This window comes from Myotis davidii, unplaced genomic scaffold (genome assembly GCF_000327345.1).
Source record: "Myotis davidii unplaced genomic scaffold, ASM32734v1 scaffold198, whole genome shotgun sequence".
Taxonomy (NCBI): Eukaryota; Metazoa; Chordata; class Mammalia; order Chiroptera; family Vespertilionidae; genus Myotis; species Myotis davidii.
Window position 1 is genome coordinate 439,966 of NW_006291485.1, and position 10,379 is coordinate 450,344.

At 46.7% G+C, this 10,379-nt stretch overlaps 1 protein-coding gene across 3 annotated transcripts in view; it reads left to right on the top strand.

The window, feature by feature from the left end:
• CHRNA2 (cholinergic receptor nicotinic alpha 2 subunit) overlaps nt 1-10,379 on the top strand; it is a 26,890-nt gene that overhangs the window by 5,610 nt on the left and 10,901 nt on the right. For 2 of the 3 annotated variants that reach the window (XM_015564611.1, XM_006764763.2), the window contains one exon: nt 5,205-5,513. The exons of the other annotated variant lie outside the window; for it this stretch is intronic. The gene's annotated coding sequence lies outside the window, so the exon portion shown is untranslated. The remainder of the gene's footprint in view (nt 1-5,204; nt 5,514-10,379) is intronic. 3 annotated transcript variants of the gene reach the window in all.

Consider the following 10,379-nt stretch of genomic DNA (forward strand, 5'->3'; position numbering starts at 1 on the left):
ACGTGATTCATCGGCCCACATGACTTTTTTCCAATGCTCCGCTGTCCAATCCTTGTGTTCCTGTGTGAATTCGAGACATTTTATCTTGGTAACTGCAGACAGCAAAGGTGTTCGAACAGGCCTTCGGCTTCCATATCCCATACAATGCAGTGTACGGCTAATTTGCCTACAAACGTCAGGTGGTCAAAACAATCTGGCCACTCAGTGTATATGCCACATCTTCATTCAGTCGTCTGCCGGTTGACACTTGGGCTGCTCCCACCTTTTGGCTGTTGTGAGTAATGCTGCTATGAATGTGGGTGTGCAAATACCTCGCCGAGTCTCTGCTTTTAGTTCTTCTGGGGCTATGCCCCAAAATGGAATTGCTAGGCCATGTGCTAATCCCATTTTTAAGTTTTTGAGGAGTCACCATACTGTTTTTCATAGTGGCTGTACCAATTTATATCCCCACCCACAATGCAGCGGTTTCAATCTCTCTGCATCGTCACCCACACGTGTGATTTTGTGTGTGTGCTTTGTAACAGTCGCCCTAATGGGTATCTGGGCCTCTCACTGTGGTTTGACTTTCATTTCCCTGATACTTTGTGACGTTGAGCATCTTTTCGTGTGCTTATTGGCCATTGTATATCTTCTTTGGAGAAATGTCTATTCAAGTTCCTTGCCCATTTCTGAATCAGGTTGTTTGGTTTTGGGTTGTTGAGTTGTAGGACTTCTTTATATATTGTGGATATAATCCCTTATAAGACAGATGATTTGCAAATATTTTCTCCCACAGTTTTTAATCAATGAAAAACTAGCTTCCATATCCAAAGGGTTGTAGGTTAGGACTGATCCTCTGCTTTTCATGCGGTTCCTCACTGTGTTCCATGACGTTAGTGCCAAGACGGAAGGGCAGGGTGTGTCCGCATTGGGGCCCTTGGGACTGTTTGGCTTGTGTCACAATTTGGAAGACAGAAACAATTCTTGGTTTATGCAACTCAGTGTAGGAAAATCCCAGAGAAAGCCCAACACAGTGCTCCTGGTTGGCCTTTGAATGGATGAAGGGGTGGCATAGGGTCACTGCCTCCGTCACTTCTCCTGGATGCAGAGGGAGAGAGTGGAGAGCTGTGAGGCAGGGGCGAGCTTAGACGGTGCTGTGGGGGAGGAAGGAACGTTGCTCTGCTCTCTAGGCTCTCTCGGCTGGTCCAGTAGTCAAATAGACATGAGACAGGTTAGCGAGAGAAAATAACCAAGTGTAACATATGCACACGTACGGGAACTCTGCACACACGAGACAGAGACCGCACACGCAGGAGAGGTTCCAAGACAGAAAGGGAACATGGGTGTATAAGACATCCCAAGCTAACGATGACCTTGGGGCCTCAGAGGGGAGGAAGGTCACTGAAGGACGATTAGAAGAGCAGATGATCACTAATTAGACGTTTGCTCTGCCGTACAGATAGGTCATAAAACGTTATCTCTGATCATCTCTAACTCTAGGCAAAGCCCCTAATTCAAGTTCTTCTAGGTAGGTAAGAGGGGAGGGGCAAAAGTTTCTTTTGAGCCCACAGAACTCAGAACAATCCACACACCACTCAGGCACATCTTGGGGTAACTCGTCCTGAATCCCCACAGTGCCCTCCCACTTCATGTCATATGTTGAATGAACTTTATGCCCTATGTCAGGTTTCCTTTTATTTATTTTATCTTAGAGAGAGGAACATTGATTTGTTGTTCTACTTAGTTATGCCTTCATTGGTTGCTTCGTGGATGTGCCCTGACCCTGACTGGGAGATCAAATCCACAACCTTGGCTTCTGGGGACGGCGCTCTAACCCACTGAGCTACCCGGCCGGGGCTGCCCTCGTCTTTTTAGAATAGGTGCTGCTTCTGGAGAATGGGTGGAGGGAGAAGCTTACAGACTACCTCTAACTTAATGATCTTTTACAACAATGAGGGCTGTTTCTGCCTCTATTTCTTTCTTTACTTTGTTGATTGGTGTTATTTCCTGCCCTCCCCATGCCCTTATAGGCAGCAGTGCTTTTGATAAACCTCACAATTTACTCCATAGGAAACACACTTTCAAGGTGCCAGGGTGCCAGGAGTGGAGCAAGAATGGGCATTGCCCAGAGAGGCTAGAACGAAGCGGACGGAGTCACTGATGAGGCTGACGGGTTAGGATGAGCACTTTTCTTTCTGTGAGGCCCGGTTGCCTTGTGTTGGTGTTCTAACTGCGTTTTCTTAGATCCCGTATTTGCCTGTTTGGCACCCATTACTCACAGAGCCAAGCGAACGGCGAAGGTTGTTTATGTCTCCCCTGTGACGCGGCTTTTATGGGCATACAAAAATTACATTACAAATCCTCCAACCAATCCTGATCAACATCCCCAACCACCTCCTTTGTCTCTCTCATACACACACACACACCAAACCAATATTTGCTCTGCATTAAATCACCCCAGACCAGGTAACGATCATCTTAATGCGCACAGCTTGCCAACATTATTCAAACTATCCAGTCCTAAGCGGCTCACCCTCTCCGTGTCTCTCCTACAGAAACTCTGATATATACTCTGGGCCCTGCTCTCTTCTTTGCCCTTTCTGCCCTTGGCTGGCCCTGGTGCTTCCCCATGTGAGCCTGGAGCGTGTACCATGACTCCTGCTTCTAGGGACCGGTGACAATCATTTTTTCATGGCAATCATTCTGCTGTCTGCATGTCTCACCACACTTGATTAAACCAATTCTGGGCACAGATTTTAAAACAGTAAAGTGTCAGTATTTTTCTCGAAGTGTAATGATGAAAACTAGGGTATGCCTGGATGTTAGGAACCACAGTGTTAGGTTTGGAGGCACTTACCAGCATTTAAATTCTTTTAAATATCTTGGGAATGTCCCCACCATGAAAGTTCCACATAAAACAGTGGTTCTCAATCTGTGGGTCGCGATCCCTTTGGGGTCGAACGACCCTTTCACAGGGGTCGCCTAAGACCATAGGAAAACACATATAATTACATATTGTTTTTGTGATTAATCACTATGCTTTAATTATGTTCAATTTGTAACAATGAAAATACAACATGCATATCAGATATTTATATTACAATTCATAACAGTAGCAAAATTACAGTTATGAAGTAGCAATGAAAATAATTTTATGGTTGGGAGTCACCACAACATGAGGAACTGTATGAAAGGGTCACGGCATTAGGAAGGTTGAGAACCACTGACTAGAAGCTCAAAACACCAGATCCTGCTTCCTCTGTCTTCCTTCCATCTAACTCATGGGCACATGACTAACCAGATGCGTCTGTCCTGGCCTTTGCATAGGGAGCTATAGACACGAGAAAGTAGGGAGAGGGAAGAATTAGTCTGGCAGCAGCGTAGCAGCAGCGGCAGCAGGACTTTGGCCTGGAGATGAAATGGAGTGGTTCCCAGGCACAGCAGGGACAGCAGCACCAGCGACAGCACAGGCTTTGCATCCGGGTCTGCAGCCGCAGGGGCCCCCGGGCAGGTGGTGGTCGTGATCTTGGCTCCAGTCTGGCTGATGTTTCCCTGCTCTCACCTGTGCCCCGAGCAGGTTCTCCAGATTTCTAAGTGTTTCTGTGAACTGCCCATCATCCTTGGATAAAGGCATTTGCTGCTTAAAAGTAAATCACTAGGCTTTTATTGCTTATAATCAAGAACCCTGATTGATACAATCTATGATTATTTTCTTTCTTTCCTCATTTCTGTCTCTTTTCCTTATTTCCTTCCTTCCTTCCTCCTGTCTTCCTGTCTTTCTCTCTGGAGAATGTATGTATTAAATGCTTATATAATTTTAAATATACACACACACACTATATATATATGTATGTATGTATGTATGTATGTATGTATATAGGCATATATATATTGATATATATGTTGATATATATATCAAGATGAAAGTAAATATGGTGAAATTAATACTAACATTTGCTAATTATGGGTAATGGGAATATGGGTATTGTTATTTTTTATTTTAAGTACTTAAATGTTCTCAAAAGATAATATTAGCAATATACACATGTGTAAATGTATGCAGAGAGGGTACTATTCCACTGTTCTAAGCCTTTTATTCATACTAACTCATTGACTCCTCAAACAAACATCCTCCTGTTACATATGAGGGAAATGGAGCACCGAAAGCTTAAGAGACCTGCCCCAAATCACAGAGCTTTGAAGGAGCAGAGCCGGAAACCAATCCCTGGCTGTCATGTCCGAGGCTGCCCTTTGCTTTAACAAAATAAGGGATGAAATAGCAAGTAGCTTAAGGGGGAGGCAGAAGTCAGAGTGTTTTCAGGATGGAAGATGAACTTATTCATGGGCTGAGGGGTGGAAAAAGCAGGAGGGGGAGGGGAGACCTGAGGACACCTGGGGACAGTTAATAGATGGGGCACTATCAAGACCATAGGTGCTAACTTGTGCCTGCACGGGAGGAGGAGCAGACCCCTGGTTTGATGCCAGAAGGAAGGATGCCAGAGGTCTGTTGGCAGCTGGGAGGAGGATGACCTTGCTTCTCTGAGAAATGGAAGGCAAGGTGACCAGCCAGGAGGCTGAGAGGTGGCAGGCCAACTGGGTGGTAGCAGGAGAGACCTGGTGTTCCCACAGGAGGCTGGCTGGGGGAGACGGGGCTCCAGGGGAGAAGGGCAAGGAGAGAACTGTAGGCTGGCTGTCCAGCGACTCCATCCTTTTTTATTCAAAACCGTACTGCTCTGTGGACCCACAGACCCAGGACTCAGGAGAGTCCCCACCCGAGGCTGGGTCAGGGCCCAGGCAGTGATCCAGGAGCATGGGGTCCTTCGGAGCAAAGAGCAAAGCATCCTAGTAACTGGACAAGGGAAAGCAAATCTGTTGTCTGTCCCCACTGGACACAGACTGAATAGTCACAGGCTCCACCTCCCCCGCTCCAGAGAGGGTGTGTGTGTGTGTGTGTGTGTGTGTGTGTGTGTGTGTGTGTGTTTTGTTAATTATACATATTAGAGAATATAAAAATGTATAATGAATCTATTTTGGACTTGGAGGAATAAATGGGGAAAGAGGTGACAAGGAGGAGGGAAGGCAGGGAGAACAGCACAAGAGAGAGAGAGAGAGAGAGAGAGAGAGAGAGAGAGAGAGAGAGAGAGAGAGAAAGGATGAGAGCGGGTGTGTGTGTGCTTGCCAAGCCAGCAGTCCCTCCTGTGGACGGGTTTGCCTTTTACCTACAGAAGCCTTTGTGTCGAGCTCTCCACACCCTCTCAGTAGCACCTGCCTGAGGCTTCCCTGGCTGCCAGGGCTGGGAGCCCCGGGCAGACCGACCTGTCTGCAGAACTTGTCCGGCCCTCCCCGGGAGGCCAGCCGGACTCTCAGAGTCAGGTCTTCCTCATCAGCCTCTGAGTGACCACGAAATGAAGGCACCCAGCTCTGCTCTGCACCTGCCTCTCTGCTTTGGGGGACTTTTGTCAGCTGAGCAGGATCTCCAAGCCAGGCTGGTTCTCTGCATTCTTTGAATGGCCGGTCTTCCTCTGTGGCCACAGGTAAGAAAGGTGCCCCCACGGCTTGTGTTGGGAACGTTGTGGGTGTGGGGACCTTGTGGGAGTGAGGTCAAAGGGATATTACCAGATTAACAGCTTCTGGGTACTTAGGAGGGGGTATGTCAGAATGCTGGAAGTGACCTGCTCCTAGGAAAATTGTAGTCTTCTGGTTGTCCCCGCCGGGGCTGTTCAGAGGGTAGTGACAGTCAACCCCTCCCACTGGGAAGGGGAGCTAGCTTCAGGAGCTATCGCTTTACCATATACTATATTCAATCTGCTTCGATGTCATTATTACTCCTATTCCTTCTTTTGTCGTGTATTGATTCATTCAGTAACTACTCCATGTCCTTTCATAATGAGTAACAGACATCAATGGTATTCACTGACTTGGAAGGTAGCAAGTTCTTCATTGCTGGGGTTTCTCTGAGGCTAGAATTTGGAGAGCATTTCTAGGTCAGCTGGTGTGGTGATCCAGATGACCTCTAAGATTCACTCAAGCTTGTGATGTTAAGCTTCAGCGATTGCTCAGTTTCTTGAGCAAAGCAGTTATACAAACTACCAGTATGCTCCCCTTCCCACCCCCACCCCACCCTCAAGCACCTTTGGTGAAATTATTTGGGGAAAAAACAGTATCATTTGAGAGAGAGAAGGGGCTTTTTGGAGGGTATTGCTGGTTGCGGGGAATTGAGCCTCCCATGCTGGGGTGGGTGGGGTGCTAATGGCAGGGAGGGGCTGATGGGATCTGAGCAGGCTTTCTGGGGAAGTTGGTGCTTGTGAAAACAATAGGACATGGCCTGGTGGGTGAGAGGTTGTAAACCAGCTGCAGTAGGAAGATAGACAAAGAAGTAAACCCAAGGAACCTTGACTTCAGTGGGTCCAGGATTCAAGAGGTGGGCGAGAGAGGCTGGGATGAGTTGGGGTGGTTGTGAGGGTGGCCTGGACACCCTCATCCATCAGCAGCAATACAAGCTCAGTGGGGATGTTAGTGCCTGAGCCCTTTATGCAATGTTTTTGTGTTGATTTTGCTGCGCACTCCATTCACCCAGACCCACTTTACAAACAGGGACATCACCCCACAGCCACCTCTCCCATAAGCCTGCCAATCCTGCCACTTCCAGGATCAAAGGGGTTAGGGCTCTTTCTCTTTTAATATCTTTCTAATAGGAGGTAGAAGGTCACTCTAATTACAGTCAATTGCCTGGAACAATTTCTCCTTTGGTTTCCAGTGACAAATTAATGAAATTATCATAGTGTGCTAATTACAAGGGATGCAAATTTGAGGCATCTTGCAGGGATAGGTCTTCTAGAGTCTATTGAATCTCATTTGCACATTCTTCCAGAGGGTCCAGGGTACCTCTCCTTGGATCTTGATATGATGCAATTTTAGCATGCCTGGATTTCTATTTTTCCTTCCTACTCTCACTAATGGGGGAGGGGGGACATTTGTTTTATTTAGTGTGTTTGATTGGAAGAAGGAGTGAGTGAAGTTGCACATAGAAGGACCTCCTACAACCTTGGATTTAGGTGAGTCTGGCTTTGGAGTGGGGTACCTTTCCCTTCTCACCACCTGCCTACTGCAGACTTCTGTTCTGATAGTGGCTTAGCAATGACAGTCCTAGTGCCTGACCTGTAGAAAACGTGCAAGTACTGGCCCAGGTGCTCACAAAATTGCCCTCCTGGTTGGTGCCACTGGGTAGTGCTTTACTACGTTATAGTTTAGACGCAAATCAGTCAATACTTCTGAACATCAGTATTTTTAAAATTTATATAAAAGAGGTAATAATGTATCTTCCCCATGCCCTCCTCGGGGTGATGTGAAGCCTAAGAAAGGGCACAAAAGTGCCTTGCAAACCTTAAAGTTGCACAAATGCAAAGAGTTCTTAGGAAGATCTTCTAGGAGTTGCCAGCCAAGGGGACCCTAGAGTCTTCTCTCCTTGTGCTTGCCCAGCCCTGTTTTCTTACAACTAACCAAAAACAAAGCAGGGACTCTGTGCATGTGTGACCGTAGCGCTGAATGACTGAATTTTAAAACTCCTCTTTATTTTAACAGCAAACAAAACTTCTAGATGCTGGTGCTAGTAGAGGTCAGGTGGTCAGGTAGTCACTGATGTCCCCAGGTAAGTTTGGAAGGGATGGGATACATCCTCTGGGGCAGAGGATGGTGGAGAGAAAGGGAACCGGAAAGGGAGCTCTGTGGTTGTCAGGTTCAAACTGAGTGAGGAGAGCGGAGGGAAAAACTTCCCTTGCTCTGAAGTTTTCCCTGGGTGTTGATGAGATTTAGTCTTTGGTGGCAACACCAGAAACTTTTTTTAAAATCTCTTTTTATTTTATTATTGATTTCAGAGAAGAAGAGAGAGGGAGAGAGAGATAGAAACATCAATGATGAGAGAGAATCATTGATCGGCTGCCTCCTGCACACCCCACACTGGGGATTGAGCTGCAACCTGGGCATGTGCCCTGACCGGGAATTGAACTGTGACCTCCTGGTTGATAGGTCGATGCTCAACCACAGAACCATGCTGGCTGGGCTGAAACCAGAATCTGTAAATTCAACTCAACTCACTCAACTCAAGCATCTCTCAGATGCTTACACAGGATCAGAATCAGACTCAGGGAAGAACTTCCCAATAGGACGAGAGGTAAAAAGCCAGGAAGGAAGGCCTCCGGGAACTTGGGCCTCTCAGCATGGCTGTGAAACCAGTGGGACTAACTGAACAAAGTCATGCCTCAAAGCAGGTGTGGATGAGCAGATGAGGTTCTAGAATTTTCCTTCTTTCTACTCTTCTCTGCAGTGTTCTCATCAGGACCACCCACGCTCAGTTCTCTGTCCCCAATGCCTGGAACATTGTTGGCCCCATAACAGTAGCAGGAGTGGAAAGATGAATGATTAAAGAAAAGAATGAGTCCTTGGGTTATCGGAACAAGTGTTCCATAGTCTTGTTCACTAAACTAAGCCCTAAGCCTTGGTCTCCTTCAGACTCTTCAGTCTTTATCCAGCTGGCACACATGGTCAACAGACGGTGCCGTGGGGTTTTTTGTGCCCTGATAACCATGGAGTACTGGGTCCCTGACCCAACCCTCTGCAGCTGCCAGGAGCTTTGTGGGCACGATCCCATCTGCTCGCTGCCCCCATCTGGAAGGTGGTCAGGGCAGAGAGTGTGCCATCTTTCTCTTCTAGATCAGACAAAATGCCAGCGGGTCAAACGCCCTGCACAAGGCTGCTCAGCAGGTGGTGAGGCCAAGACTTACAAACTCCTCTCCTGCAGGGAGGGCGGGAGGGTGGGGTGACAGGTTGAGGAGAAATGAAGCACCAGTGATGGAACCCCTACTCCAAGAGTTGGGACTGAATGGCCCGGGGGCATGAAAATGAGCCAGATGGAATGGGTTTTATGACTCCATTAATAATACTTCTGATCCCCACCTGAACTCGGTGGTGACACTATTAAAGGGCCTCCAGCCATATCCTTTTTTTTCTTCTTTTTAAATTGCAGTAAAATATAGATCATATAAAATTTACCATTAGTGACATTTGGTACATTCACAATGTTGAAAAGTTGTCACCCCTATCTAGTTCCAGAACATTCTCATCATCCTAAAAGGAAACCCTGGGGCCCACTATTTGTATTGAGAGTCAGATGATGTACTGAGGACCTGGCCAGAGCCTAACACATCGATACGAGCAAGATATGCCTGAATGTAAGACAACCCCAGTCTCCCAGTGAGGAAAGTTTTGTTTTTTTAAAACACCAACTTGAATATGTAAACTTTTTAGGGTAGTATTCATATATTTTCCAGTGACACATGTTTTCATTCACATGCTATATAAAATAATACATTCACTTAAAAACACGGCTTTTCCCCAACTCTCCACATTCACTCACATCTTTGACATCAGTGTCGTCCTTATAACCAGAAGCTTTTTTTGAACCAGCTGCCTGCTACCTGGTTTATAGTATCGTCTCCACAGTGCAAACCGAGTTGGCTATTTCTTATCATTCCAGAACATGTTTAAGCACTTTTTTAAATAACAGCTTCTTTGAGATATAACTCACATACCATAAAATTATTATGTTTAAAATGTACAATTTGGTGAATTTTAGTATATTCACAGAGTTGTGCAATCATCATCTCTATGTAATTTGCAGAACATTTTCATCTCCCCCCCAAAAAACCTGCACCATTTGCAATCACTCCCTTTTCTCCTTTCCCCCCAAACCTGGCAATCACTAATCTGCTTTCTGTCCCCATTGATTTATTATTCTGGATATTTCATATACATGTATCATATAATATATAGTTTTTTGAGTCTGGTGTCTTTCACTTTGCATAATGTTTTCAAGGTTCATTCATGCTGTGGCATGTGTCAGCAACACATCCTTTTTATGACTGCATAGTATTCCATCTTGTGGATGTACCATGTTTTATTGATCTAGCCCTCAGCTGATTGGTATTTGGCTACTTCCACCATTTGGCTAGCATAAATGGCACCGAAATTCTTCTTTTGGCTTCCCTTTTCAGTATGTCTATCTTCATTTTATTTTATTTTTTAAACTAGGGGCCCGGTGCACGAAATTTGTGCACTGGGTGTGTGTGGGGGGTGTCCCTCAGCCCAGCCTGCCCCCTCTCACATACTGGGAGCCCTCAGGCATTGACCCCCATCACCCTCCAATTGCAGGATCGGCCCCTTGCCCAGTCCTGACGCCTCTGACATAGGCGTCAGGCCTGGGCCCCATCTCCCCCCGATCACTGGCTCTGACCCCTGCCCAGGCCTGAGGCCTCTGGCCCAGGAATCATGCCTGGGCAGGGGACCATCATATCCCCCCAATCCCCGGCTCCGCCCCCCACCCAGGCCTGATGCCTCTGGCCAAG